Source organism: Capsicum annuum, chromosome 9 (genome assembly GCF_002878395.1).
Source record: "Capsicum annuum cultivar UCD-10X-F1 chromosome 9, UCD10Xv1.1, whole genome shotgun sequence".
NCBI lineage: Eukaryota > Viridiplantae > Streptophyta > Magnoliopsida > Solanales > Solanaceae > Capsicum > Capsicum annuum.
This window is the reverse complement of record NC_061119.1, coordinates 70,552,463-70,580,247: the sequence shown is the minus strand read 5'-3', so window position 1 is coordinate 70,580,247 and position 27,785 is coordinate 70,552,463.

Genomic DNA, 27,785 nt, shown 5'->3' with positions numbered 1-27,785 from the left:
TTAATACTATCAGGTCGTGGGATTGGTATTTGAATATCGATTGTTTTAGTTATTAAGTGTTGTTTTTATATCATGTTAAAGCATAGGGTCCATGTTGGACGTTACTAAAAATATAACCCATTGTATTAGCTTTGGGTTAAAGTATTGGCTTACCTACCATTGTGACATTGAGTATCATTCTTTGGGTTAGCAATTGTGTAACTTGAAAGTTCACCTCTAGGTTAATTGTATTGATATTTGCCCCACTTAGGTATCTAATTACTTGATAGAGGCAGAGCGAGAACCACCATTTGAGAAAGTCAGGAGAAATCACCCTTCAACTCACGAACCATATAGTCTGTCCCTTCTACTCTATTCAAGATCCTTGCTAATATATCTTTGGTCTTAAACTTACAGTAGTCAATGGAACTAGATTCCATGGATTTAGCTTGATCAAGAGGATGGACATAATGGTAATAATAACATTCATGATCTCTCAAATCTAGATCCTGCTCAAGATCCATCCAACCTTTATTCCCACATTGCCTTAAATAATTATGGTAGGAACCCCTTGAGTAGTTTGCCAAGTATTGAATTCTTCATCCAACTTTTTAGCCTCTTCATCATCTTCATAAGATTTCAATGCTATGGCATTTATCACTTTTGTGGGAGCACCAATAACATACTTCGTCAAGATCTCAAGTATGGTTAACATTTTGACCATTTTATCCTCGTTTTCTTCTTCTTATATTCATTTTTCATTAGGCACCACAGAGGTAGTAGAAGGGGTTTTGGAAGCTTTGGTATCTAGGGTATGCCAACCTCAATTTTGTTCTGATACTTCTCCTATCAATCAGAAGGCCATAAGATGATGCAATATCACTAAAGAGATGCTCACCACATTATCCACCATCATTTTATTTAATGGATCAAGAGTCCTATAGAAAATCTAGAGGAGCATATTTTCCAGGACCTCATGATATGGGCATTGGGACAAGGTAGGTGCCATCATGACTCAAAATCTTGGTTGTGACAACTTACTATCAGAGCCTAGGCCTCACCGATATAATTGACACAAGATAAAGTATCCCATAGAGTCCTATGGATCAGAATATTGACATTTGTTACCTATCTTTGGGAGGCTATAAGACATTCTTAGGAGTCATTCACTTATTTCATTCACATTGTGCTAATAGTTTGAGTTAATTTGTAAGATATTCAGATAACTGTACTCTTTTGCAGATGTCAATAACACGTGTTTTGGTGATACACGAGGTGGGTTTTAAGACATAGACTCGTGATTTGTCCCCAGTTAGGGACTAGTGTGTACCTCTTCCAGGTCCTATTTCTATACGCGAGCCAGAGACTCCCCCACCTCTGCTAGCAGTAGGCCAAGGACTAGCCTAGGATCCATAGGGATTCATTCCCTTTTCTTTGCTTATAGATGCTTTGGTTCAGTTACTGTCTTTGTTATGGTACACACACTGCTGGAGAAGGAGCACAACCTGCAACTATATCTTCTATAGTTGAGGTTCCCCCTATTTTTGATAGTTATTTAGCTACTTCGACCTAACCTGTTATGTCTTCCGAGGAGCACAATACGTTGGTTAGGTTCTTGAGCTTATCTCTGCCTAGATTTGTGGGTTCTCCTGGAGAGGATGCATTTAGGTTTTTGACAATTTGTGAGGATAGGTTTCGTGGATTAGACCTTGTGGAGACTCATGGTGTGGACTACACCATATTTTAATTGTACTTGTTTGCTAGACATTGGTGGAAGGGTTTTATGAGTTCAAGACTAGTTGGATCTTCCCCTCTCTCTTAGACTCAGTTCTCTGAGATATTCATAGGGAAGTTCATGATGTGTAGCCTTAAAGATTGTTTTAGGGATCAGTTCACTAGATTGGAGCAGGGTTCTATGATAGTCGCTTAGTATAAGGCTCATTTCCATAAGTTGGCTAAGGATGCGACCGCTATATTAAATATGGAGTATGATAGGGTTCGCTGCTTTGTGATAGAATTTAGACTGCCCATTAGGATAGCAACTCAGAGTTTGGTTATTACTGGTAGGATCTTTGCTGATGTTGCTGATCATGCTAGGGTGATGGAGGACATGCAACGTTAGGGATGTTATAAGTGGCCTAAGTATTAGGGCAGATTTGGTAGGACATCTAGGAGTTCCCTTTTTAGAGGTGGTATTCCTTATATTGGACATCCTCCATATCCATTCTTTCCACCTTAAAGTCAACAAGTTCAGGAAACTCTTCAGACAGCTAATGGGGATCATTTTATTTCTAGAGGGCACACTAGTAAGGGCAATGATTATTCTATGAGAGGTTCATATATGAGGCTATGATAGGTGTGGTAGTTTTGCTGGATCAGCCAATTATATGAGTTTTGGTTCTTCTCGTGAGTCCTATTTCACTTGTGGACTTCTTGGTTATTTCTCTAGAGAGTGTCATAGTCATAGGCAATGGTTGTTATAGTAGAGGGAGCTACTCCTATTAGTGAGGTTCATCCCTCAGTTAGGGGTGGTGCACGAGGTCGTAGAGGTAGTTACCATAGTGATTGAGATGGTACTCAGGCAGGCAAGACAGGTGGTAATTTAGATACCCAGCAAGATGGCACGCATGGTCAGTTGTACGCATTACCTGCTACGCCCATGACTGAGACTTTGAATGCGGTAGTCATATGTGCAATTTTAGTATTTGTCAATCGAATTTTGCTTTATTTTAGTATGTACCACAATTAGCATAGACTAGTGATTTGGTATCTATTCCATTACGTGTATCAACTCTCGTAGGTCTTTCTTTAGTAGTGGATTATGTTTTGAGATCATGTGTCATGACAGTTAGAGATGTTGATACTTATCCTGATCTTATTATCCCAGAGATATTGGATTTTGATGTGAGTCTTAGCATGGACTGGTTATCCCACTCTCATGCAGTCATGGATTGTTTTGCCAACACCATTAACCTAGCTATGCCCCATATGTCCCTACTCATTTGGCAAAAAGCGATTTGTCGCTAGCCGACGAGGATTATTTCAACTGTTTATGCTAGATGGCTTTTGTCAAGGGGTTACGAGTCTTATCTCACCTATGTATGTGATATATATAGAGAGAGTCTTACACTTGACATTGTTCCTATTATGAGTGAATTTGCTGATGTGTTTCCTAATAATCTGCCTGGTATCCCTCCTGACCGTGACATTGAGTTTTCTATTGACCTTGAGCCTGGTAGCCAACCTATTTCTATATCCCCTTATTATATGGCTCCCATAGAGCTTAAGTAGTTGAATACTCATCTCTAATATATTCGTAGCAGAGGATTTATTAGATTGAGTGTGTCCCCATGCGGAGCCCTTATTTTGTTTGTAAAGAAGAAAGATGGCTTGATGCAGATGTGTATTGATAATTACAGCTTAATAAGGTGAATATGAAGAACCGTTATCCTATACCTCCTATTTATTATTTATTTGACCAACTTCAGGGTGCAACAGTACTTCCAAAGATAGATTTGAGGTTCGGTTATCATTAGTTGAGGATTCAGGATGAGAATATCCCGAAGACAGCCTTCATGACCTGTTATAGTCAATATGAGTTTTTGGCGATGTCTTTTAGGCTAACTAATGCTCCAGCTGCGTTTATGGACTTGATGAATCGTGTGTTCAGACCTTATCTAGACTCCTATTTCATAATGTTCATTGATGATTTCCTTTTGTATTCGAGGAATAGTGAGGAGCATGCACAATATTTGAAGGTTGTTCTCTAGGTTTTGAGAGAGCATATGCTTTTCTCCAAGTTCTCCAAATATGAATTTTGGATTGATTTAGTATTTTCTATCAAACACGTGGTATCTAAGGCTGGTATTATGATAGACTTGGCTAAGATTAGAGCAATTTATTATTGGGCTAGGCCTACATCACTAACTGAACTTTATAGTTTTATTGGTTTGGCTAGTTATTTCAGACATTTTTTTAAGAGCTTTGCTACCTTATAAGCCCCTTATGACTAAGTTTACTCAAAGGAGGTTCCTTTTTGATTGTCTAAAAAGTATAAGTTGATCTTTGGAAAGCTCAAGGATTGTGTCACTTTAGCCTCGGTATTAGCTCTTCCCATTAAGGATGAATGTTTTACTGGGTTTTGTGATGCTTCTGGTATTTCTCTTGGATGTGTTTTGATGCAGCAAGGTCATCTCATTTCCTATTCTTCTAGATAACTTATGGTGCATGAGCGCAACTAACTTACTCATGATTTTGAGTTGGTGGTAATTGTTTTTGAGCTTAAGATTTGGAGGCATTATTTGTATGGTGTGCATTGCAATATTTTCATCGATCATCGTAGTGTTCAGCATCTTTTGACCCATCATGACTGCAATTCTTGCTAGCATAGATGGATGGAGTTGCTAAAGGACTATAATATTTCTATGTTGTAATATCTAGGTAAGGCTAATATGTTGGTGGATTCATTGAGTCAGAAGGTAGTGAGTATGGGTAGTTTGGGATGTATTTGATTTTCTCAAAGGCCATTGGCTTGAGAAATTCAATCCTTAGCCAATTTGACAGTTTAACTCAACATCTCAGATCCCATGAGAGTTTTGGCTTATGTAGAGGTGAGATCCTCCCTATTTGAGCAGATTTGTGATTGTCAGTTTGAGGATGATAAGTTATTCATTCTCCATGATCGGGCAGTGAGCAGTGAGTCTGGGAGACACACCGTGGTTTCCCAGGGTATCTTAAGATTGTAGGGTAGTATTTGTGTCCCCCAACTTGATGATTTGTTTAAGTCAATTCTGTATAAGGCTCACAATTATAGATATTCTATTCATCTCAGTACGACCAAGATGCATAGAGATTTGAGGTAGTTGTATTGGTGGGATGGTATGAAGAAAGATGTTGCAAACTTTATAGCCTATTGCTTGTGTTATCAATAGGTTAAGGCTGAGCATCAACGACCCGATAGATTGACTCAGAGATTGCCCATTCCCTAGTAGAAAAAGGAAAGGATCACTATGGATTTCATTAGTGGTTTTCCTTTTATTTCCCATGGTCACGATGGTATTAGGGTTGTTGTGGATTGTTTGACTAAGTTGGCACATTTCATTCCTATTCAGATGACATTAGGTGTTGATATATTGGCTCAGATTTTTTTTAGTAAATCATTTATTTACATGGGGTCCCTGTGTCTATTATATCAGTTTGTTATTATGTGTTCACTTTGAGGATTTGGAGAGAATTTTAGGAGGTGTTGAATACTCGATTAGTTTTAAGTACAACCTTTCATCTGTAGATGGATGGTCAGTCTGAGTGGACTATTTAGGTGCTTAAGGATATGCTACGAGCATATGTTAGGACTTTGGAGGTCAGTGGGATAAGCACGAATCTTTGATAGAGTTAGCCTATAACAACAGTCATCATTTGAGTATTGAGATGGTGCCTTATAAGGCTTTGTATGGTAGAAGATGTCGTTCTCCTATAGGGTGGTTTGAGATATCCGAGTTTCGACCCTATGGTACATATATTTTTCCAGACTAGTTATATAGAGACAGGGTGATTTTGTATAGATTAAAGTGTAGAGTAGCCCAAAGTAGGCAGAACACCTATGTCGACCATAGACTCCGTGCCTTGAGATTTGGAGTAGGTGACCCAGTGTTCCTTCGTGTTTCACCTATGCAAGGTATGATGGTATTTTAAAGGAAGGGTAAGCTTAGCCCTCGCTTTATTGGTCTTTTTGCAATTTTTTATATGGTTGGCGAGGTAGCCTATGAGTTGGCTCTACTTTAAGACTTTTCCACTATTCATCCGGTTTTCTATGTCTCTATGTTTTGGAAATATATTCCAAATCCTTCTCATGTGCTAAGATGGGACTCAGTCCATTTGGACTATCAGTTGACCTTTATGGAGGATCCCATGCTTATTTTTGCTAATGATGTGAGAAGACTATGTACTAAGGAAATTTCGGTAGTTAAGTTCAATAGAGGCATCGCCAAGTAGAAAAAGCCACTTGGGAGATCGAGAAAGAGATACGAGCGCCGTATCCTCACTTGTTCGAGACTTTAGGTACATGTTTATCTTTAACTTTTGGGGATGAATGTTCCTTAGTAGTGGATGTTGTAATGACCCTTCAGGTCATTATTCCTACTTTTTCTTATTTCCACCTATAGAGCTTTTCCATAGCTATCCTAGGAATGACTAACGGGGTCTGATTGTGTGGTTACCTGTTAGTTCATTTGGGGTTTTAGAACCCTTTGCTCAATTTGAAGTCTTCATTGGTCCTAACTGAACATTAAGTAAAAACCTTAGTAAAACAATCCTATAGGCAAAATTTGACTTCACCGACGTGTCTGGAATATTGAAAACTATGGGGTTTCAAACCTTATTTGTTCAAAACGGACCCCAAATGCATCTCATAGTATTTGCTAAAGCTCAAAACCAAGTTCCATGCTTTGTCCATGCATTTCATGCACCGAGGTACCACCACCATGGCGAAGGAGGTGCGACCGCGATGCCTCGACTGCACCATCAGAGAGATGGTTGGTCAATAATTAAGTGTTGTAATGGATCAATTTTGGCCATTTTGGTCCTCCCTCTTAACCTGTAAGCCCTAATAGAATGTAAAACCTTTTAATTGTCTTGTGGGTTGAATTGGAGCTTAAACAACTTGTGTGATTGATTCTTACTACAAACTAAGGTACGAATTCTTCTAATTTGGTATTGATTTCATATTTTCTTGACTCAAAACCCCTAAATTATTGGGGTTCAATTACAACCCCATAATTGAGTGACTGACTCAAATTACTTGAGGGTTTTAACTCCCTAAAGATAGTTATGTTATGGATTAGCCTTAGAAACTCCTTTCCAGGGGTGAAACCCAATTGGGGTTTTGGTGTCAATTTGAAACCCATGGCAAAATGGTTCTATAATGGGTATTGTCATTCTTATTTTAAAGGTCGGATTGTATTGTTGATAGCATAGCTTGTGGAACAGGAAACTTTATAGAAGGGAAAGAAAAAGCTCGTTGGTTCATGAGTTTCTTAGACTCAAGGTAGGTCAGGCTTACCCTTAGACTAGATTTAGCTTATTTTTAATATAAATATTGATCTCTTGTGAGATTGGGTAGGGATTTTAAATGATAGTTGATTAATGGTGAATGTTGAGATTAGTTGGTTGATTAGGAAATTGAACTTGTGTAATGCAATGTAGGATCCTTAACTTAGAATCCTTGGGTAGTTCACTTGTAGTCTTATAACAAGAATGAGGATGCTATAGTCGCTCTAATAGATGAGAATGGTGTTCTTCACTAATCTTAGGGGTGATGTTGACTTATATATATGTTGTTTAAATAGTAAGTGACCTTGGTATTGGGTTGACTTAGAAAGGATATTTGAAGAAGTTTTCTCTTTAGGTTTAATAAGTATTTATAAAAACTTATGAGGTGACTTAGATGACTTAGTATAATCTCGGGTAGAAGCTAGTCTTGTATTAGTAAAGCTTTGTCTTTCTTGGGGATTTAGGAATTGAACTTGACCCACCTTAAGCTTGAACTAGGTAAATACTTAGTGACCTATATATGTGGTTATTGTCTAAACTATATATGTAGAGGTTGTGATGGTTGAACTTGATTATTCGATTATCTTGTGATCATGACTTCAATAATCTTGTTAAGTGATTATTATGCATGTCTTGAAAATAATCATGCTCTTATTTATGCTCATATTACATATGAAGATCATTTGCAAGGTAAAATGGCAAAGTATTATCCTACATCCCTACTTCCTTATATTGTGAACTTTTGTGTATGATTATTGGTTCGACTATGCATGTGGATGAATGTCGTCGTATTAGGAGACTTGTTGATTTTATGATGATGCCTAGTGAATTCAGAGGAATATGTTGATATAATGATGATGCCTACTGAATTCGGAGAAATATGTTGATATTATGGTGATGCCCGATGGATGTAGAGGAATATATTGATATTATGATAATGCTCGATAAATCCAAAGGATCTGTTGATATCGTGGTGATGCACGGTGAATCTGGAGGATATATTGATGATATGTTGATGTCCAGTGAATCAACAATAGGTAAGAATGTTACAATGCCTTGTGGGGCAAATTACATATATGCATTGACATTTTAAGGTTAGGTCGTGTGAGGCCAACCACCTATGTGCTTGGGATATGAGGTCTCTGTTGGTAAATTTCTATTCATTTCTTGTTCCTAATAACTAAAGAGGAGGTGTGACCCTTGTTGATGCTAATTACCAACTAGAAGAAATCAATGCCTAATATTGATTGAAGACTTAGTAGTATGCGTAATATTATGTAGAATCAAGGGCTAACCTAATATATCTACTTGACTTGAATAACAGGTTATATTATGACATCATACCTAGTAAAGTGGCTTATGTGACAACTAGTTACTTCTAAAATATGTGATTACAATTTGAAGGCTAGAAACCTAGTAAACTAGTTGGTGGACTTTACTTGATCAAAATATGGAAACTAGTCCTTAAGGATGAGACATGCTTAGTGATGATGGACCTAGTATTCCATGATGATTAATTAGATAATCTTCCAATAGGTGAGGTTGGGGTGGCTTAATTGACGATTCATATCATAGAGATGCTAGCTAAAAAATAGCCTTATGATAGATAAATAACCTATAATATAGGTGGCTTGAAGGTTTCCCTAAATTGATGGGTAGTAATTATAAGACCTGTAATCTATTTATTCATGCGAAATAAGGTAAACTAGTATGAACTTCACATGGTGTTTATCTAAGAATTTTAGAATTATCGGCTGCATATCTATGCTACGGCCATATTTCTTTCATTTATGTTAAAATATGGTATAGATATTAGAATGTGGATTTCGCTAATGAGCCATAGAGGGAGCTACTCGCGGTTTTGGTCTGTTGATTTAGTAGTTATGCTTTATCATATTATTTGTTGTTTTCTTTTGGTGTACTCCCTGGTGGTATGGGACACTGTCATGGGTTCTTGTTTGAAATTCTTTTGTGAACTCCCTGGTGGTATGGGACGCCATAACGCATTCTTTGTTGTGCTTTCTTTCATGTACTTCCTGGTGGTTTGGGATGTCGTGATAAGTTCTTATTCTTTATGTTTAGATTATGGTTGATAATAATTATGGTTAGTAGATGCTTTGTTATTGTATATATGGATTTATGCTTCGAAAATGATACTCAGTTGTTATGTTTAGTATAGAGTATATTGAGATAGTATGTCGTGTTATTGCTTTAGTAGTATAGATGTTGTTATAGTGGTATCAAAGCAGATTCAGGTTCGATCCTATCCATTGATTTTAAGATTATTGTCTTACTTTATACCACCTTCAAATTATATTGGAGCTCAAGTGGCCGATGATGCCTACTGACCCAGGTTCTAGTTGTTGTCGTTGAGCTAGTTTGTGCATGTTTACTATTTGGAGATAGGGTGAGCTCTTGGTGATCGAACTGCCCTCTTTCCCCTCTATATTTATTTGTCTTTTGTTTTCTAGACAAATGTATCAGATTATCTAAGACATTTTACTCTTTGAGATTATAAACTTCTACAGTAGAAATTTGAAGCCTTTGTATTAATACTATAAGGTCGTGGGATTAGTATTTGAATATTGATTGTTTTAGTTGTGAAGTGTTGATGTTATATCATGTTCACACATAGGGTCCATGTTGGACATTCCTAAAAGGATAACCCATAATATTAACTTCGGGCTATGGTATCGGCTTACCTACCGATGAGACAAGGTAGGTGCCATCATCACTCGAAAGTTGAGTTGTGACATTGAGCGTTGATCTTTAGGTTAGGAATTGTGTCACTCAGAAGTCCACCTCTAGGTCTAGTATTTAATTGCATAGATATTTGCCTTAGTTGGTCTCCAATTTGTTGATAGCGGCGGAGTGAGATGCCACCGTTTGAGAGAGTTGGGAGAAATCACCCTTCAAATCTCGAACCATTTGGTCCGTGTCTTCTACTTTATTCAAGATCCTTTCTAACATATCCTCAGTCTTGAATTTTTTGGGGTCAATGGCACTAGATTCCTTGGCTTTAGCTCGATCATGAAGAGGGACATAAAGGTTATAATCACGTTCACGATCTTTAAAATCTTGATCCTACTCATGATACATCAAACCTTTCTTCTGACCTTGCCTTTGATAAGCAAGTAATGAACCCCCCAAGTAGTTTCCCAAATACCGAATTTCTTCATCCAACTTTTCTGCCTCTTTATCATTTTCATACGATTTCAATGCTACAACATTTACAGCTTTCACGGGTACACTCATAACATACTTCGTCAAGAGCTCAAGTAGGGTCATCATTTTGGCTATGTTCTCCTCCTTTTCTTCTTCTCCCTTTCTTTTTTCATTTTCCACATCAGAGGTAGTAGAAGTGGTTTTGGAAGCTTCGGTATCTTGAGTATGCCAACCCCAATTATGTTTTGATACTTCTCCTATCAATTGGAAGGCCACAAGATGATGCAATCTCACTAGAAAACTGCACGTCGCATTATCCACCACCATTTTTTTAATAGATTAAGAGGCCTATAGAAAATCTAGAGGAGCATCTTTTCCGGGACCTCATGATTTGGGCATTGGGATAGCTTTCCATTAAACCTCTCCCAAGTTTCAAACAATGGTTCTCCATTTATTTGCCGGAAGTTCACAATATCATCCCTCTTTTGAAGCATTTTTTTATGGTGGGAAGTATCTATAAACAAACACCGTGGTAAGCTCTTCCCATGATATAATTGAGCCGGGTGAAAATAAATAAAGCTATAAAATTGCCTCAACTGTTAGTGAGAATAGGAAAAGTCGAAGCCGGATGGATTCTTGTGTAATTTGTGTTATATTAAATAGGCGCACAAACTTGCACAAAGTTCTTCAAAGGGACATTCAGGTGCTCATATGCTTGACCCCCATACAACCCTTTTATTTGCGACATGTGAAGCATAATACTAGTCACATGAAACACTTCATTTCCATTTATTGGCGGGATGCGAATTGTACTTATTTGTCCCGCTTTATTTAATTTGCCTTCATCATCAAGAGGGGCATCGAAGGGGCCAATATTTCTTGCGTTATCTCTCATTGATCCGTTTACACTTTGATCACCTACAAAAGGTCACAAAACAACAAATAAAGTAAATTACACCATTCTGGGTATTCCTAAGTAAGAATGACACCACACAAGCGAAATCTATATTTCACTCCCCGACAACGACGCAATTTTAATAACGCTCAAATCACTCCCATAATGGAGGGGTGAGGCGATCATTTTCAAGTAACTTAATTTGAATCGGGGTTGAATCTCAAGGAGCGAATTATAGACTTCAAACCCTATTGGTGCTTAAATTACTATGAGGTTACCCGAAATGCTAACAAAAGTGACATGTAAAATAAAATGGGGGATTTGTATGGAAACTAGTTGTACAATCTTTAGCAAATGATTAAAAGATGACACTTCGTTTTAACCAACAATGTAGGGGGAAATCTCGTAGCTATTTCTGCCTACAGGTAAAAAGTATATGGGTTAATGATGGTTTAGCATGGATTTTAGTTATAAACTAAATGATAGGTTAGGTCGAAGGTCACTGTGGTTAATTTTTCAATAAAAACCATAACGATTTCACCTGTTGGATCTTTCGAGCACCTAACAAGTGTGAAATTTGTCATCACCCAAAACCTCAATCAAATATCCCTATTTGTAGGATGATGCTATTGACATGGTTTACACTCCTAATACACTTAGTTCTAAGATTGCAAAAGGGAGAAAACCATAGGCTTATTGTCCACCATTGCCTTGTCCCTTTATAACCCTCTTTCAAGAATGTTATGGATTACCTCATATTCACCTTTCTCTTTCTTTGGAGGATGATAAAGGGTTTGTAGAGTTTGGGGTTTTCACCCATCAAACTTATTTGGAGTTTTGGGGCTTTCACCCATCAAATTCCAACTCATAAGCTCAAGCAATGGTGAAATCCTTACTCAACAACCAATAATCATGCAAACAGAACAATACCCACACACAAATTACAGTCTAGTTTAACATAATCCCAAGACTAAATTACTTAGCTACTCATAAATAAAGTAAGGAGAGATATACTATAAGGATTATCCAAAATATTCATTCTTCATAGAAATGCTAAGAAATCAAGCCTCCAAAATTAGTTACATAGTTGCCTAATTAGGGTTTCAAACTTTCAATTCAAATTATCTTATGAGAAAAGAAATCCCCAAAGAAGAAAGCGTTTTTGATTATATTCTGTTTGAAATTCGTCTATACAATATTATAAATCTACCCTTGGTAGTATTCTTGCAGAACTGCGATTGCACAGGTCTGACCGCGACCATGGTTCTATTTAATAATTGCCTTATGTTGACCATCTTGACTGGCTGCAATTGCAGCATGACGACCATGGTCTCGGTAATTGAGGCTGAACAACATCATATCTCTAGTTGAATTCTTTTTTTATCCATTTTATCTCTTTTTAATTTCTAATCCACATCTTTTCTCCTTCTCAATTTTAGACTTGCAAAATATGGATATCAGTGCATTAAATAACAATTTTGTCTCATTTATCTTTACAAAAATAGTTGTTCACATAAATACTTAGTGCGTATAAGTGGTAAAATCACCACTCTTAAATTGGTGGAATGGTATGAAGAGAAATGTGGCTGATTTAATGGAGAAGTGCATAGTGTGTTAGTTGGTTAAGGTTGACCATGTGGCCAGGAATGTTTTATCAAAAAATTAATTTGCCAGAATGGAAGTGGGAAGCGATCAATATGGACTTCATTACCATTCTTCTTTCATCTCAGAATCAATATGATTCGATGTAGGTCATCGTGGATAGGATGACTAAGTTTGTGCACTTTTTTCGATTGCGGACTACTCCTCAGTCGAGGATTATGCTAAGCTATTTTGTCAGGAGATTGTAAAGTTATATAGGATTCCTTTTTTGATTATTTTTTATCATAGCACATAGTTTACATCTCACTTCTGGTGAACTTTTCAGAGAGGGTTAGGGCTAAGGTTAGTCTGAGTACTGCTTTTCACCTACACACGAATGGGCAAGCAGAGAGAACTATTCAAACATTGGAGGATATAATTTAGGCATTTGTGATTGATTATGGTGGTAAGTGGGTTGAGCATCTACCTTTGGTGGAGTTTGATTACAATAATAGCTATAATTCTGGTATTGGTATGGCCTTTTTTGAGGAGTTGTATGATAGGAGGTGTAGATCTCCTATTGGTTCGTTTGATCCTAGTGAGGTAGAAATGTTTAGTCTCGATTTGGTCTACCAGGCTATGAAGAAGGTTGAGGTGATTAAGGATAGGCTTAAGGCTGCCCAAAGTCGCCAAAAGTCATATGTGAATTTTAGGTGTAGAGACTTCGAATTTAAGGTTGGGGATAAGGTTTTACTCAAGGTATCTCCCATGTTGGGAGTGGTGCAGTTTGGCAAAAAAGGGAAGCTCAGTCCCCGGTAAGTCGGTCATTATAATATTTTGTATACAATTGTTAATGTTGCTTATGTGTTGGAGTTGGCTTCTTGTTTAAGCTTCGTTCATCCGGTCTTTCATATTTCCATGATGAGGAAGTGCATTGGTGATACTTTTTGGTTGTTTCATTGGAAGTATTAGGTCTCACAGATTCTTGATCTTATGAATAAGTCTCAATTGAGATCTTGGATAGGCAGGTTCATTTGTTGCAGACAAAAGATGTGGCTTTGATTAAGGTTCTTTGACGGAGCCATAAGGTAGAAAAGTTACATAGGAAGTAGAATAGGTCATGAAGTCCAAATATCTACATTTGTTTTCTGCTCTTGGGATTCATGCATAAGGTATGTGTCTTCAACAAATCTTTACTTTCAAAGTTTGTTAAAGAAAAGATTAATATCTTTCCCTCCATATTTTCAAACTTTGTTAAAGATTAGAAATATATTTGATAATGCAAATGACTCTTGAGTGTGGTTACCCCTACCTTGTCTGTCATTCGGGGATGAATGTTCCTAGTGGGGAATATTGAAACACCCTAGTTTTGGACCATAGAAAATTACCTAGAATTTTGATCTCTGGACCCAATATGACTCGGGGGTATGTGCCGTGTATTGGGGTACGAATTGTATGGCACAGTTGTATACTGACGAGTGATGGTTGGTGGGATGAATTTTAGTTACTGGAATAGATACGACTTAGGGGTACAAGTCGTTTTGATGGTTATAGATCATTTGGTTCCTTTACTTAATCTTACACTTGGTTACTCAGGTTGGATCTGAGTATGAGTGGCTCAGCATTAGCCATAAGCCAGGGTACGAGTCACACCCAGGACTCATATAGTGGATAGTGTCCAAATCTTCCTTGGATGTAAATCAACCAAGGGCATGAATGAAGGGTATGGATCATTTGTTTTGAATATGACTTGGTTGGGTGAGTCATATACAGGACATTGTTGGATCCAAGGGTTGAAGACATGATAGGAATAGAGGATACGAATCGTATCAGCGGGTATGACTCGTATGGGATAGTCGTATCCCTAGGATAGGATTTTGGGGCATCTTAAGTGGGGTTATTCTGGACATTTCCCTACTTCTCATAATAAGGCCCCATGACTTATAACCTACTTGGGAGGTTATATACCCTATTATTCTATTCATTAACACTTAGAAATTCTTTTAAAACTCCATAATTCTCTAAAGAGCATTTGGGAAAGGGAAGTTAGGGTTTCAACTCCATTCTATCTTTGAAGCTCATTAGACAAAATGAGGGGCATGACAATGCACGTTAAATATACCACTTTGAAGACTTGAAAATTTTACCCAATATGAGATCAAAATTCTAGTTTGGCTCTCTGGGTAAAAGTTAGCATATCAATAGGCCATTCCTTGTGCTTTGGAAGTTGAGCATCTTGGACATTGATGGATTGGGTTCCATGTGCTTCTTTGGAGTGTCAAAGTCCAAAACATAGAAATCTTTTTTTGTATCCCCATATTTCATCATTTGAATTGGTGAATGGATCCTTATCAGATCCTCGAGGCGCAATGTCGAAAAGTGGGTTGAATGAAGTCTAACCCCTAGTTTTGGAATTATTTCCTCTAAAACATCTTCACCCCAGAATGAGATAGAGTTTTCATAAGAGATTGACTTTGTTTCTTCTTGAGACTCTAGCACCAATCATTTTATTGTGGCTTCTTCTTCATCATATGATATGGACTCTTGGGAATCTACCGTGGAGTCTATTCTACTAAGCTCATCATCATAACTTGGTTTCTCATCTTGACCAATCTCTTTTTTGGTAATGGGCACAGAAACGATGGTTTAAAGCTTTTCTTCTTGGTCCATTACCTCCTTCTTGACACTTGTCCATTCTGGATGTATGTGTTCTAGGCCCTCCTCCATTGCTTCCAACTGATCCAAAATGGCTTGTAACCTTGGGTCACATCTATTGGACTCGGCACCTTGCTCTTCATTCCTCTCTTCATCATGCCTATCAATCTCATAAGAAGGACTAGCAACCCAGTTAGTATATAGGGAAGGGGCGTGTGGACAATCACTCTGATGTCCATCTATACCACTTTAAAATGAACATCTATACATTCTATAGGATTGTGATGGTGAATCCATATCTCTCCGGGGAGCATAGTCACAATCTCTTATGAAATGTGGTACACCGTGATATGGATATGGGTCGTTAAGTTTGGACTACAAACTACCGACATCATATTTGTTAGAATATGCCATAAAAAAATAAAAATAAAATAAACTGTACCTACAAAATAAAATCACAAACAAATATATATTAAGCTTGAATTGAAGCTTGTAACTACAATTCCAAATTAGCTTAATACTCAAAATTGTTCCTCTATAATGGTGCCATTTTTCATAATGATCAACTTAAACATCAAGTTAAGTGCAAGGAGATTGTCGTCAATATATTTACCTAACTTTGGAGTTGAGGTCAAATCCATGAGGAACAATGTGAGTGGCGAGAAAATCAATTCAAAATGATAGATACAAGTTAAATTCAAACAAATGGTACAAAAAGATAAATTGGGGGAGATGGGTTCCAATACTAATATTTCTTTTTAAGTTTTTCTAGTATAATTCGGGCTATGAATAATTAGAGATTTAACAATTAGACACGGATCTTTGGATTATGCACTACTAAGGGAGTGACATGTAGGAGTTAGTCATCAACATCGATTTAGTAAATCAAATATGGGTAGGCTTGTTTAAAGATTTTGATGCTAGGGTTTCAACAAAACACCAAACTTTCACTCATTGGTTTTTTTGAATACCTACTAGGTGCGTTCAATAATTGGTAACCACAACCTCAATCTAGTCATCCCTATTTCTAGGATAATACCAACGGCTTAGTTAACCCCATATTCACCCTTATGTGTAAGATAGTGAAACTTTAGCTAATTACACACATAGTTGTTTATCATTTCTTTGGTCTACACATCATTCTTTCGAGGATGACATGGATTCCTAAAGTTCACCCAAAACCCTTTTTTCGAAGATGACCTTGAATTTTCTAAAGCTTGGAGCTTTAACCCATCAAACCATTGTGGGTATTTGGGGATTTAACCCATCAAATCCAAACAAAAATAGCATAGCAATGATAAAACCCATAAACATGAATTACCAAATACATGCTAAAAATAACAAACCATACACACTTTAACACCTATTCACACATAACCCCAAGAGGAAGATTTAGCTACACATAAGATAAATAACCATAGATATACCCATAATCTCCACTGAAATGATTTGTTGAAGATTAAGAGAATGTTACTTCAAATTTGGCTCTCCGACAATATCAACAATTAAAGTTAGCAAATCTTTCACTTGAAAAGTCTCCAATGTATTATTCACCCAAAATTTATACAATATTTTCTTCTCCGGAAATGGAGGCTATAAACTACATAAAAATTAAACTAAAAATTGAGGATGATTGAATTATGTTCTATAATGATAGGGTTTGAGTCATTTTGTTTAATTTGTGATTAGCACCTGTAGTTACGGATTTGCCATTGGGCTGAGTTCCCCCGTTAGGCTGTCATTGTGCAGGTCTGGATGCAACCACAGCTATGCGACCATGGTTTACCTCTGGGAATGCGATTATTTGACCATTCTTGACTTTCGTGACAGCACTCAGAAGATCGCGACCGTGATATCTAGGGCCCTTCTGTTTAAGGTCTTCAGTTGCACTTTCTTGCTCCCTTTTTGATCATTTTGAGCTCCAATCCTCATGCTTCCAACCCTTTAACTCAATGCATAAAAGAAGTGGATTTTAGTGCATCTAATTGCAATTATGTCTGATTTATTCATCCATAACAAGGTAATGTGCATGTACAAAGAGTGCGATTAAGTGGTAAAATCAACAATCATCATACACTGATACCTAAAACCTATTCAAAATCTAACAAAATATAACGAACGTAATATGAATTAGCTCAATGTAACAAGGGGTAAAACCTAAACTAGCTATAAGCCGAAGAATCCTGACAAGATCGGCTAAATTGCCATTTTTCCTTCCGAGAAGTTTTCGCAAGATGCCAAGCTATCAAAATTACATTCTACTCATCAAGACGAGAATAATGATACTCATATTACACTATTATACTTTAGATCCAAAAATCAGATCAAAATCCCATGTGGGTCCTATTTATGAAAAATCATGCTCCCGAAACCAATCCAACATTCCCACCAACTCAAGAAATCATTAACCTGAAAATAGGTAAATTGCTAGAAAATTTAGGGGTAAAATCAAAAACCCTTGGTTTTGGGAGTTTTGAATTATAAATGAAAAGTTCTACCATGAAACGGGTAAAATTTTACCACAAATTCAAAGATAATCTCGCAAACAAGTGTTAGAGAATCTATAAAATCTCCTACGAGCTCTACTATTAAGTTGTCTCTCTTATAAGGGTTTTAGCTCTCTCAAAATGGATGAAAGAGGGGGAAAATTATCTAATGAGGGTATATTTATACCCACACCAAGTGCTAGGGTCTCGCTATCTCGACCTGATTATCATGATCATGATATATGGCATCAGGGGCAGAAGTAGTTATTGCGACATTCCCCCAACATGATCGCAACACTGGTGGTCCCCAAGGAGTCGCATTAGCGACTAAAAGTGTCGCGATATCAGCACTTGCTTGTGTTATCATTTTGCTATCACGATCCATAGCCCGCATTTGCCGGTGCACCACTTACATCTACGTCTTGGTAATTACCAAGTCTCTACTACAGACTCGAAATTCATCTGAAATCCCATATATTTAAATAAACTATGTAACCATACCAAATTTGATGTTTCAGACATAATGTAGAAGTCTACATTCCTATCCAAGGTCGTTTAAATAAAAAATGGGTCCCACACATAATTTCCAATTTCTTAACATTTTGACCAATAGGTCAAAATGGGCCCGAGTTTCTCGAGAAATGAACGAAAGGTCAACCTAGTTGTCTATGAAAGTTATGGATTAGGATTTACCTGAAGTATCACAAGTGAGGATACATGGTTCATATCCCGCTCTTAATCTCCTAAGTGGCCTCCTCCACTAGGAGGTTCCTATACTGAACCTTAACTACAGGAATCTCCCTAGTGCACAACCGTCTAAAATCAATAGCAAAAATAAGCACAGGCTCCTCCACGAATGTCAACCACTCATCTAGTTGGACTATGTATTATCTAAGCACATGAAATGAATCTGGAATATATTGTCACAACATGGAAACATGGAAAACCAAATTGACAACAACAAAATCTGGAGGTAAATATAACTCATAAGCCACCTCACCAACTGTACGATGAATTTCTAAAGGTTCAATACACCTATAGCTAAGGTTTCCCTTCCTCCCAAACCTCATCACACCCATAATGGGCAATACATAGAGGAATACTCTGTCACTAACTCCGAATATCAAAGAACATAGTCTATGATCTGCATAGGACTTCTGCCTACTCTGAGATCCTTCGACCTGTCTTGAATAATCCTGACTTGATCAAACGACTCCTGTAGAAAATTAGTACCACAGTGTCAAAACTCAATAGTCTCAAACAGCCTAATCCGAGAACAACATCTCCTACCATACAAAGCCTCAAAAGATACCATCTTAATACTTTAATGCTAACTATTATCATATGCGCAGTCTTCCAAGGCTAAGTGCTACTCCCACTATCCTTAAAAGTCTGCTACACAAGCTTGAACAATATCCTTGAGTACCTAAATATTCACTCAGACTGGCCAACCATTTGATGATCAAAGTCTATACTAAGGTCCACCTAAGTACCCAACTTCTTCTAAAATTCTCTCCAGAAACTAGAAGTAAACACAAAACCCTAGTCCAAATAATTGATATAGGCACACCATGCAAATGGACTATCTCACATACATAGATACGGCTGACCTCTTGGCACTGAAAGATATCTTAATAGGAATAAAATGCATTGACTTAGTTAACCAATTCATAATGACCAAATACCATCAATACTACAGGAAGTATGAGGCAACCAAAAACAAAATCCATAGGAATCTTCTACCATTTCCACTCAGGTATGGGAAACATCTGAGTCAATCAACTTGGTCACTGATGCTCGAGCATTACTTGCTGAAAAGATAGGCAATAAGATACCATATCTGGAACATCTCTCTTCTTGCCACTCCACTAATAATGTTGTTCCAAATCTCCATACATCTTCATTATGCCATGATGAATATAATATCTACAGCTATGAGCCTCATGTAGAATCAACTGGATTAAGTCATTGATCATCAAAATACAAATGTCGCTATCAACTCTAAAAATGCCCGCAAAATCTTGGGTGACCCTCTCAGACTTACCTCTCACTACCTGATCACAGAGGATATAAATCTTATAATCCTCAAACTCATAATCCTAAATCCTCTAAAAAAGTGAAGATATCACCTCAACACTACAAAGAATCCTCCTAGGGTCTAAAATATCAAGGCAAACCATCAAGTTGGCTAAGTATTGAATGTATGGTGCCAAAGGCCTCTAAGAAACCAAAATACAAGCCAAGCTACCTGTACTCACTGTCTTCTAACTCAAGGCGTATGCTACCACATTCGCCTTACCTGGATGATAAAAGATAGAGATATCATAATCCCTAAGCAACTCTATCCATCTACATTTTTTAGCATTAAGCTCCCTTTGGGACATAAGATACCGAAGACTACAATGATCAGTGAAAATCTCTCAATGCACACCATAGAGATAATGCCTCCAAATCTTGAGCGCAAAAACTAATATCGCCAACTCAAAATCATAAGAGTGATAGTTGTTCTCGTAAACCTTAACCTGGACAAAGCATAAGCTATAACATAACCCTGCAACATCAAAACTCAAATAGACCAACACTAGAAGAATCACAATAAATGGTAAATCCCTCACCCTCAACAGGAAGAGCTAGAATAGGAGCAGAAGTAAGAAAATCGTTGAGTTTTAGAAGGATCGACTCACATCCTTTGATCATAAAAAAGGTACCTCCTTCTGAGTGAATCTAGTCATAGGTACTAAAATTATAGCAAAACCCTCAATGAATAGTCTATAATAACCAGCAAAACTAATAAATTCACAAACCTCAATCAGAGATGCTGGCCAAGCAAAAACACGAATAGCCTTAAATTTTATTGGGTCTACCATAATCCAATCATTAGACACCGCATATCCAAGGAATGGCACCGACTCAAGCAAAATCTCACACTTAGAGAACATGATAAAATGTATGGTGCACAATCTTCAAAATTAGGGGATTGTGAGAACATGGAATCCCCACTGAAATCATAAATATAAGTGAGATAAGACTTGCATCCCTATGAAATAAGTATCTTATCATGAACATAAGTATAATCCCCATCGCCTAGAGGTTAACCACTCTCTTTCACAAAATTAGAGGTGTATTAGGCATGACTAAGGGAAAGATCTTGGCAAAACAATTGATGACTATATGATAATAAGATAACCAGTCCATGCCCTGAATCCCATCAAAATCCACTGTACCAAAAAATTAAGATCCGCATGAGTATCAATATCTCTAACAGTCACAACATAGGATCTAATCACCTGATCCACTACTAAAATAGTCACCCATAGAAGTAGATGCACACAAGGGCACAGATAATAAATCATAAGATAACTTTAACCATGGATCATAATAAGCAAACACATTAGAATAAGTTGCACTTGGATTAATTGAAGAAAGCTTCGACTAACTATATACTAATATCATACCTATAATAAGAGAGTCCAAAGACTCAACCTTGCATCTATCAGGCCCTGCACACAACTAACCACACCAGCCACTTAGATGGGATCCTGATTGAACTCTAGCTTACATTCTTGAGAACCTTCTCAATTACCATTGAAACCACTTTTACAACCCTGAGAACCTTCTTCTGGTTAAGGGATGAACTGCTCTAATAGGGGGAACACTCTAAGATTAAGCAACTTCATCCAGGTAAATCTCGCAAATAGTGACTATGAGCTCGACAACTATAGAATGTCACCTAAGAAAAACAAGAATCAACATATTCAGCTAACTCAGAATAATCACCACGTCATGAATGACCATTAGATTTACCTCTCAAAAACTAACCACTTTCTTGACCAGGGCAATCACTAGAACTAGACTGACCTCAATTAGTAATCTAAAACACTGCCTAAACAAGTTGACTAGGCTGACTCTAAGGCTGACAACATAGACACGAAGGGTATCTACCATGAAAATAGATATGTCTGAAATGGTACGGGCCTTATAATGTATCTCTTCCATAAGTTGAGCATGATAAGAAACCACAGCAAAAGACCTACCTACAACAACCAAAATTTAAGTAGACATAAGAATATGAAGTCTCAACCCTCTAAAACCCATCTCTAATTTCGCACAATATCATAAACGTACTATGAATTTGTTTAAATGAACAAGGTGTAAAATGTATCCTCACTAGACACTGAAAAAAGCTCGCAAGATCCTCTAAATCATAATTTTTCCCTTTTAAGAAGCTTCTGCAAGATGCGAAGCTATCCAAATCATATTCTACTCATCAATACAATAATAATGATAATTGTATTGCACTATTTTGATTTGCATCGAAAAATCACATCAAAATTCCATGGGGGTCCTGTTCATGGAAATTCAAGTTTGCAAAACCACAAGGAATCATTACACTAAAAAGTTGGTGAATTCTAGCTAATTTGGGAATAAAATCAAGCCCCTAAGGTTTGGTGATTTTTGATGAAAATTGGAAATTTCTAACAATAAAAGGGTGAAATCTTACCTCAAATTGGAAGATAATCATGTACATAATTTAGACAAGTTCCCAAATTACCCACAAGCACCAATTTTAATCTCTCTCTCTAATTAGTGTTTTATCTCTCTTAGAATGGATAAAGAATGAGAAAATTTGGGTAAAAAGCATCTATTTATTCCATTACTAGGTTCTCAAACCTCACTATCATGACTAGACTATCGTGATCATGATCGTGATATATGGCATTAGGGGCAGAAGTCGCTATCACAATATTTCCCCATTGCTATCGCAACACTGGTGGTCTGCCCAATGCATTGCATTAGTGACTGAAAGTGTCATGATCGTGACAGTTGTTGGTGCTGCCAGATCGCTATCGAGATACATGGACCACGATCGTGGGTGTATCACATCAAATTTAATGGTCCAGACTCAATAGCATAGTTTAAATTTCCAGCAATGGTCATTTCGATGAAATGTGGATCCCACACACAATTTCCAATTTTTGAAATTTTCGACCAATAGGTCAAAATGAGTCTGAGTGCCTCAAGACCTAGACCAAAGGACCACCACGCATAAAATTGACATTTTGGATCTACTGGAGCAGTTCGATTTTACTTTCAAGTTCATTTGACAAAATTTTTAGCCTGGTGGCCATTTGGAACCAGTGAAGACTTTAAAATCAGGAATTTGTTCTAAAAACCAAACGAACTGCCCGATAACCATACTCTAAGTTCGAGCAACTTATAAATGACATGGGGAAACTATATAGAGCTCTAACATAAAAAATAAGAGGAAATGGGGAGAATAACCTGAATGGTCATTACACATTATGTCACATTACTACCTTTGCCTTGGACAATATTCCAACTAGCTTATCTTAAAACCAAGTTGATTAGATGAAGATAATTATCTTAAGTAGGTAAAGATGATTAGCTAATATCGACAATTAAATTCAAATCACTATAATTATATACTTTTCCTAATCTCTACCTCTCTCTAAAGTTCTTAGTTAATAAAGGCTAGACCCCAATGTTTGCAACTTTTAAGAAATCAATAAATGCAAAGAAAACCACAATAAATGCAACAACAATAATCTGAAGGATTGGGCACTTCCCCTACTTCATTAATCCACCAGGGTTCCAACAACCTTAGCTAAGAGAATTAGTCACTCGTCATTGTAAAACAATTAATGAAATTCATAATTAAAGGCGTTACATTATTCTTAAAACAATTAATTAATAAAATCCATAGTCTCAAATTAAATAATAAAAAAAATCAAGAACAAAAGAATCCCAAAATCAAAATAAAAGATATGTTTTTAAGTATTAAAAGTGCATAAATATGCCCCCGAGGGTATTCCCTAGCTTAAATTAACCATAAAATGTTAAAAGGTTATTCATAGATTACATGGAAAGCCTCAAAATCAAATCCTTAATAAAGGAGAAAAACATGAGTTGGTGACCACCTACGGAGCCACTTATAGGATGTAGATAGAACCTGTGGGTCGTAGGTGGCCCCATGTAGGTAGTAGACTACTTCTGGGGCTTCAAACACTATGGAACTCAACTTTCTATAACCTATGAACCTACCAACACTCCTAAGGTGGACACTAAGGGGTGTAAGTACCATACGTAGATAGTAGCTTTTAGACTTTAAACTTTTTTTTCATCTGGTTAGCTCCCATAACCTAGTTCCCTACAAAATCACTTCAAAAACATATCCAACCCAACAAAATAGCCTTAAGAACAAGCATATTTCTTAGTGTTAAGAATCATGAGTTCTATGAAACCATAGCACACCAAGACCCTCAACTTAGACGTTTATATATCCTGAGGCAATAATACACAATGAAACAACACACCAATGTATAACCAACAGAAAACTAAGACACCTACAATAGTTAATTTCCAACTTTTATACTCAAGAACATTACCCCCTCCCATTTTAGCTTGTCAAAACCAATTGTGTGCATCAATGTATCATAACAATGTGACATAAGGGAAACAAGATATGGTATTACATTATCAACAAACAAGCATGCATATATAAAAGTGAAGCTACCCAAACAAATAAGTATCTGGCAATGCAACCCATGCCCTCTCACAATAAAGAAGTCATAATCACACATATGAAATCATGCATGTCAATAATGGGACATATCAAGAGACACTCTATCACGATCCAATTTCTCGAGTCATGATGGTGACTACTATAACTGACTAGTCGGCAAGCCATGGCGTAGTCCAAAATAGCTAGTAATGGACTACCAAAAGAATAAAAGGAAGAATGAAGAAAAGATCTCATAAAATACTAACATACATAAGATAATCCCAAAGCCTGGTGAAATCAGTACAATAGCTTCTAGTATGTTAAGAATATAAATGAATTTTAAGGAAAATACACTGATATAATTTATCTCCACATGCAACGTAGTGACTAATCTAGCACATAGGAGGTAGTAAAGTAATACTCCAATACAAGAGCTCACCCTACATCTCAAAAACATAACTGCTCTGCATGTTGAACATATCAAGGGCGATAACCCGTTCTATAATCTACAGGCTACAAAAGTATAGTATGAGTACCAAACACGTGGTACTCAGTAGGTAACAAGTGGCTAATCTCCAAAGATAATGCAGATTATAAAATGTATAAGCAGAAGGGAAAACTATACCCAAATCTCCAAAAATCACATAAGAAAGCCAAAAAGATAATAATGACAAACTATCCTATTAATGTCCAAGAAACTAACATAATAAGGAAAAGGAAGTACTAAGGATGAACTATCCTATTCCAACCATACTCAGGAATCTCAGCACTATTCCATATAAATCACCGTTCAATATATGAATAAAGGGAAAAAGGATATATATATATACAAATGTATGTATACAAGGCCAAGGAACGAATATACAATCTAAATATATGAAGGAAGGAAGAGATATGTGATAATAACTTAGCTTCATATAGCTATATATATATACATACATAGATAAATAAGGTCACCTCAAATAAATCCTAAATTGTCAAACTAGCATTTCTAGACCTCAAAATCATAGTAAGAACTAGTGCAAGTATACTCAGTGTTCTTAATACATACATCTAATCATGAGTTAATCATGAATAATAATATATCTGCAAGATAGAAGAGAAATATTCATACCTCAATCTCATTGCTGAATGATTAACCAATCTGTCACAAACTAGTCATAAAAGTGATCATAACAATAATAATAATAAAAGCAATTATAATTTGATTAACTGGCTAGTCTAGGAAAATAATACCTATGAGCCTATAATAAACCCCCACCGCCCTGGGATCAAAAGTTTCAATCAACATACAACACACCTTAAGACTTACTCATCACTCATACCTATGCAACCACCTATAAGGCTGATAGATATATTCCCATACTAATGATAGGCCATGCGTATGCAAGAATGAATGCCAAGATATAATCCCTAACAACATAACCAATCAAAATATCATAAGTAACCCAATGTACAACCAAACTTTATCAATATCATAAATAATATCTATAGTCAAACTAGTAAATGTTTAATCAATAGCCAAACTTTAATCGGAAAACATATATTAAATAGTCGGACTTGAATAGGTAAATATGCAATTAATATATGGACTAAAACAAATAAATATAAAATTAGTAACTAAAATTAAACCAATAAATACAGAAGATTCAATAAAAATACAACACACCATAAGACATACCATTACCCATATGTATGCAACACCCGATAAGGCTAATAGATATAGGCGCATACTAGTGATAGTCCATGCACATGCAAGAATGAATGCTAAGATATAATCTATGACAACATAACCAATCCAAATATCATATGTAACCCAGAATACACCCTAACCACATCAGTATTATAATTAATATCTAGACTCAAATCAGTAAATATAATCAATTGATGGACTTCAATCATTAGATATATATCCAATATGCGAACTTCAACTGATAAATATATAATCAATATATGAACTCAACCTGGTAAATATATAATCAATAATCAGACACAAACTAGTAAATATTATAATCAACAGCCTCACCATCATCAACCATTATCAATATCATCAACGTAATAAATCATTAGGTTTTACCCAGAATTTATATCATCAATACATATCCTCCGTTATCCCATACTAGAGAGATGTGTATATAAATGTATAATAGGTGCGCAGAATCATAATCATATACCGGAATCTTTCTTAGTCAAATCTGTAAAAAATATTATTTCCAATCTCATTACACATATGTACGGAGTAATTATTATTATGATGAAATCTTTATTAAGATAAGAAGTCGGCTTCAACCCCTATTTAGGAAAAATAATAATAAAAAGCATATTTTAGTTGAAATTTCACCATTTACCATAATTAATGATCATGAATATACCGAATCTATACATGTCATCACCAGTATTCAAACAATGAAATCATAAACATTAATATGTCAATAAACTACAACCATTTTCTCTACAAAATGTAATACTTCTCAAAACAAAACCAATCAATATCATAAACATAGACTCTGGCCCAAGAATACATCCAGAAATAGCTACAACATCATAGTCATTGTCTTAGGCCCAAGTGTATGTCTTGCATAATCAGAACATCATAATCTAGGGAAAACCATTACAATTCACAAAGTAATACATAAACATTTATATGGATTCATTAGTCTAATATATAACTATTTTGCTAACAATATAGTGTAGTATTATTGTGGAGGCATAATATGTATTTCACCATACGGGTTAATTCACCCATCTAATCCCCAAACTTCAATAATCAAGACTAAGTTATGATGTTCTACCCATAATCAATCTTAACATTTACATATATATTCAATATATAAAGCACATCATTTTGTAAAGAAAAGTAGACATAAGACTACCTTAATGTTGAATCACAAATTCTTGAATCTCGCCCAAATCATTCATCTTCACTATACTATCCTAAAAAAATTTCATGCTATCTGATTTATAATCTATACGCCATAATGAGTAAAATAAGACGAATATTTTCATATGATAGGTTGGTTCAAATATTGGGTCCAGAACGAGCCTATGGGGCCTATTAATGGAATCCATAAATTGAAGTTCTCATGATGTCCCTCGAAGGAAAGGAAATTTGTGCTCAAAATTTTAGCACAAATGGTACACAAATCAGCCATCGAAGTTTGGGAATTCAAAGTGCTAATTTCTAAGAGCTTATCAAGAAATTAAAGGAATCTTACCATGAATTCAAAGGAACATCACATAATAATCGATAAACATGCTCCCCAAGTCATCTACAAGCTTCAATCTCACATAATCTCACTCTTTAAGGTTTAAGATTTGAAGATATAGATGAAAAATGTCAAAAATCATTACCTAAAGGGCTTACCTTATACCAAATAGAGGAATTTGTGAGTCACTATCGCTATTTGAACATGTTGGTCCTATGAATGCAAACTGCGATCGCGATTAAAGCCTC